Below are 6,000 nucleotides of genomic sequence, written 5' to 3' on the forward strand. Positions count from 1 at the left end.
CACTCATCAAACTTATGGATCTGTAATTCAAACATTCACTTTGTCCCGCTTGCCTTTACACAATGGCATTATAATAAATTCTAATTAAACAGTCAACAACACAGTCACCTCCTCTCTTGAGAAATTCACCTGCAATCCTATCAACTCCAACCACCTTGTCACATTACATCCTGCTCAGAGTTTTCACCACCTCTTCTCTTTTCACCAAACCACTTGCCATTACTCTCTCACTTTGCATACCTCCCACTTCTGCCACCCTTTCATTAAATATATTCAGCAGTACTGTGATGTACATCAAATGATTCACACAGAATAAGATCCACGTCAATAGCAAATGGGTATTCTGCCTTATGCAGCAGAGATTAATTCTTCATTGCATATCCATAATTTTCCTTACATTCTACAGTCCTACACCATGATAACCATATCTCTTGTTGCAGCAAATAATTCTAACTAATCTACATTTTCATTCTCAAAGACTGGATTGGAATCCAGTATAACTAAAATAATTCAATATAATTAGCAAAACAGACCAATTGAATACTGGTAGATTTGAATTTCTTTACTGCCTCTGGTTAATTTAGGACTCACAATTTTGCTCAAGATATTCACACAACATGTGACAACTATAATACTGTTCAGCGAAATGAATCACATAAAGCATTTAGGGCAAGAGAAAACATCCTAGAACATTATGTGTGTGTTTCCTACATTCAAAACTACATAACACACACACACACACACACATATATATATATATATATATATAGGTTTGGATGGTATTGCAGTGGAATTTATAAAAAAAGGGGGTGACTGTATTGTTGACTGGTTGGTAAGGTTATTTAATGTATGTATGACTCATGGTGAGGTGCCTGAGGATTGGCGGAATGCGTGCATAGTGCCATTGTACAAAGGCAAAGGGGATAAGAGTGAGTGCTCAAATTACAGAGGTATAAGTTTGTTGAGTATTCCTGGTAAATTATATGGGAGGGTATTGATTGAGAGGGTGAAGGCATGTACAGAGCATCAGATTGGGGAAGAGCAGTGTGGTTTCAGAAGTGGTAGAGGATGTGTGGATCAGGTGTTTGCTTTGAAGAATGTATGTGAGAAATACTTAGAAAAGCAAATGGATTTGTATGTAGCATTTATGGATCTGGAGAAGGCATATGATAGAGTTGATAGAGATGCTCTGTGGAAGGTATTAAGAATATATGGTGTGGGAGGCAAGTTGTTAGAAGCAGTGAAAAGTTTTTATCGAGGATGTAAGGCATGTGTACGTGTAGGAAGAGAGGAAAGTGATTGGTTCTCAGTGAATGTAGGTTTGCGGCAGGGGTGTGTGATGTCTCCATGGTTGTTTAATTTGTTTATGGATGGGGTTGTTAGGGAGGTAAATGCAAGAGTCTTGGAAAGAGGGGCAAGTATGAAGTCTGTTGGGGATGAGAGAGCTTGGGAAGTGAGTCAGTTGTTGTTCGCTGATGATACAGCGCTGGTGGCGGATTCATGTGAGAAACTGCAGAAGCTGGTGACGGAGTTTGGTAAAGTGTGTGGAAGAAGAAAGTTAAGAGTAAATGTGAATAAGAGCAAGGTTATTAGGTACAGTAGGGTTGAGGGTCAAGTCAATTGGGAGGTGAGTTTGAATGGAGAAAAACTGGAGGAAGTGAAGTGTTTTAGATATCTGGGAGTGGATCTGTCAGCGGATGGAACCATGGAAGCGGAAGTGGATCATAGGGTGGGGGAGGGGGCAAAAATTTTGGGAGCCTTGAAAAATGTGTGGAAGTCGAGAACATTATCCCGGAAAGCAAAAATGGGTATGTTTGAAGGAATAGTGGTTCCAACAATGTTGTATGGTTGCGAGGCGTGGGCTATGGATAGAGTTGTGCGCAGGAGGATGGATGTGCTGGAAATGAGATGTTTGAGGACAATGTGTGGTGTGAGGTGGTTTGATCGAGTAAGTAACGTAAGGGTAAGAGAGATGTGTGGAAATAAAAAGAGCGTGGTTGAGAGAGCAGAAGAGGGTGTTTTGAAGTGGTTTGGGCACATGGAGAGAATGAGTGAGGAAAGATTGACCAAGAGGATATATGTGTCGGAGGTGGAGGGAACGAGGAGAAGAGGGAGACCAAATTGGAGGTGGAAAGATGGAGTGAAAAGGATTTTGTGTGATCAGGGCCTGAACATGCAGGAGGGTGAAAGGAGGGCAAGGAATAGAGTGAATTGGAGCGATGTGGTATACAGGGGTTGATGTGCTGTCAGTGGATTGAATCAAGGCATGTGAAGCGTCCGGGGTAAACCATGGAAAGCTGTGTAGGTATGTATATTTGCGTGTGTGGACGTATGTATGTACATGTGTATGGGGGGGGTTGGGCCATTTCTTTCGTCTGTTTCCTTGCGCTACCTCGCAAACGCGGGAGACAGCGACGAGGTATAAAAAAAAAAAAAAAAAAAAAAAAAATATATATATATATATATATATATATATATATATATATATATATATATATATATATATATATATATATATATCTTTCTCTCACACTATTCGCCATTTCCCGCATTAGCGAGGTAGCGTTGAGAACAGAGGACTGGGCCTTTGAGGGAATATCCTCACCTGGCCCCCTTCTCTGTTCCCTCTTTTGGAAAAAAAAAAAAAAAAGCGAGAGGGGAGGATTTCCAACATACTACCTATCTCTCCTTTTTTCACATCTTGGTTACATCCACACACATTTAGACACCCCAATTTGAGCCTACGAGGAGGATGAGCACTCCCTGCATGACTCCTTCTGTTTCCCATTTTAGAAAGTTAAAATACAAGGAGGGGAGGATTTCTGGCCACCTGCTCCCTCCCCTTTTAGTCGCCTTCTACAACACGCAGGGAATACATGGGAAGCATTCATTCTCCCCTATCCCCAGGGATAATATGTAATATATATATATATATATATATATATATATATATATATATATATATATATATATATATTGGAAAGGATCACAATTTTGCGCGTGATCAAGATATTCCTATGAGTCCATGGGGAAAATGAAACACGAAAAGTGTTTCATTTTCCCCATGGACTCATAGAAATTATATATATATATATATATATATATATATATATATATATATATTTTTTTTTTTTTTTTCCATACTATTCGCCATTTCCCGCGATAGCGAGGTAGCGTTAAGAACAGAGGACTGGGCCTTTGAGGGAATACCCTCACCTGGCCCCCTTCTCTGTTCCTTCTTTTGAAAAAAAAAAAGAGAGGGGAGGATTTCCAGCCCCCCGCTCCCTTCCCTTTTAGTCGCCTGGGGATAGGGGAGAAAGAATACTTCCCACGCATTCCTCACGTGTCGTAGAAGGCAACTAGAGGGGACAGGAGCGGGGGGCCAGAAATCCTCCCCTCCTTGTATTTTAACTTTCTAAAATGGGAAACAGAAGGAGTCACGCGGGGAGTGCTCATCCTCCTCGTAGGCTCAAATTGGGGTGTCTAAATGTGTGTGGATGTAACCAAGATGTGAAAAAAGGAGAGATAGGTAGTATGTTTGAGGAAAGGAACCTGGATGTTTTGGCTCTGAGTAAAACGAAGCTCAAGGGGAAGAGTGGTTTGGGAATGTCTTGGGAGTAAAGTCAGGGGTTAGTGAGAGGACAAGAGCAAGGGAAGGAGTAGCACTATTCCTGAAACGGGAGTTGTGGGACTATGTGATAGAATGTAAGAAAGTAAATTCTAGATTAATGTGAGTAAAACTGAAAGTTGATGGAGAGAGATGGGTGATTATTGGTGCATATGCACCTGGGCATGAGAAGAAAGATCATGAGAGGCAAGTGTTTTGGGAGCAGCTGAATGAGTGTGTTAGTGGTTTTGATGCACAAAACCGGGTTATAGTGATGGGTGATTTGAATGCAAAGGTGAGTAATGTGGCAGTTGTAAATGGAAATGGTGAAGAGCTTGTAGATTTATGTGCTGAAAAAGGACTGGTGATTGGGAATACCTGGTTTAAAAAGCGAGATATACATAAGTATACGTATGTAAGTAGGAGAGATGGCCAGAGAGCGTTATTGGATTACGTGATAATGGACAGGCGCGCAAAAGAGAGACTTTTGGATGTCAATGTGCTGAGAGGTGCAACTGGAGGGATGTCTGATCATTATCTTGTGGAGATGAAGGTGAAGATTTGTATGGGTTCTCAGAAAAGAAGAGTGAATGTTGGGGTGAAGAGGGTGGAGAGAGTAAGTGAGCTTGGGAAGGAGACTTGTGTGAGGAAGTACCAGGAGAGACTGAGTACAGAATGGAAAAAGGTGAGAACAAAGGAGGTAAGGGGAGTGGGGGAGGAATGGGATGTATTTAGGGAAGCAGTGATGGCTTGCGCAAAAGATGCTTGTGGCATGAGAAGCGTGGGAGGTGGGTTGATTAGAAAGGGTAGTGAGTGGTGGGATGAAGTAAGATTATTAGTGAAAGAGAAGAGAGAGGCATTTGGACGATTTTTGCAGGGAAAAATGCAAATGAGTGGGAGATGTTAAATGAAAGAGACAGGAGGTCAAGAGAAAGGTGCAAGAGGTGAAAAAGAAGGCAAATGAGAGTTGGGGTAAGAGAGTATCATTAAATTTTAGGGAGAATAAAAAGATGCTCTGGAAGGAGGTAAATAAAGTGCGTAAGACAAGGGAGCAAAGGGGAACTTCAGTGAAGGGGGCTAATGGGGAGGTGATAACAAGTAGTGGTGATGTGAGAAGGAGATGGAGTGAGTATTCTGAAGGTTTGTTGAATGTGTTTGATGATAGAGTGGCAGATATAGGGTGTTTTGGTCGAGGTGGTGTGCAAAGTGAGAGGGTTAGGGAAAATGATTTGGTAAACAGAGAAGAGGTAGTAAAAGCTTTGCAGAAGATGAAAGCAGGCAAGGCAGCAGGTTTGGATGGTATTGCAGTGGAATTTATTAAAAAAGGGGGTGACTTTGCACAAAGGCAAAGGGGATAAGTGTGAGTGCCATTGTACAAAGGCAAAGGGGATAAGTGTGAGTGCTCAAATTACAGAGGTATAAGTTTGTTGAGTATTCCTGGAAATTTATATGGGAGGGTATTGATTGAGAGGGTGAAGGCATGTACAGAGCATCAGATTGGGGAAGAGCAGTGTGGTTTCAGAAATGGTAGAGGATGTGTGGATCAGGTGTTTGCTTTGAAGTATGTATGTGAGAAATACTTAGAAAAGCAAATGGATTTGTATGTAGCATTTATGGATCTGGAGAAGGCTTATGATAGAGTTGATAGAGATGCTCTGAGGAAGGTATTAAGAATATATGGTGTGGGAGGCATGTTGTTAGAAGCAGTGAAAAGAATTTATCGAGGATGTAAGGCATGTGTACGTGTAGGAAGAGAGGAAAGTGATTGGTTCTCAGTGAATGTAGGTTTGCAGCAGGGATGTGTGATGTCTCCATGGTTGTTTAATTTGTTTATGGATGGGGTTGTTAGGGAGGTGAATGCAAGAGTTTTGGAAAGAGGGGCAAGTATGAAGTCTGTTGGGGATGAGAGAGCTTGGGAAGTGAGTCAGTTGTTGTTCGCTGATGATACAGCGCTGGTGGCTGATTCATGTGAGAAACTGCAGAAGCTGGTGACTGAGTTTGGTAAAGTGTGTGAAAGAAGAAAGTTAAGAGTAAATGTGAATAAGGGCAAGGTTATTAGGTACAGTAGGGTTGAGGGACAAGTCAACTGGGAGGTAAGTTTGAATGGAGAAAAACTGGAGGAAGTAAAGTGTTTTAGATATCTGGGAGTAGATCTGGCAGCAAATGGAATCATAGAGTGGGGGAGGGGACGAAAATCCTGGGAGCCTTGAAGAATGTGTGGAAGTCAAGAACATTATCTCCGAAAGCAAAAATGGCTATGTTTGAAGGAATAGTGGTTCCAACAATGTTGTATGGCTGCGAGGCGTGGGCTATGGATAGAGATGTGCGCAGGAGGATGGATGTGCTGGAAATGAGATGTTTGAGGACAATGTGTGGTGTGAGGTGGTTTGATC

The sequence above is a fragment of the Panulirus ornatus genome, chromosome 42, assembly GCF_036320965.1.
Source record: "Panulirus ornatus isolate Po-2019 chromosome 42, ASM3632096v1, whole genome shotgun sequence".
Classification (NCBI taxonomy): Eukaryota; Metazoa; Arthropoda; class Malacostraca; order Decapoda; family Palinuridae; genus Panulirus; species Panulirus ornatus.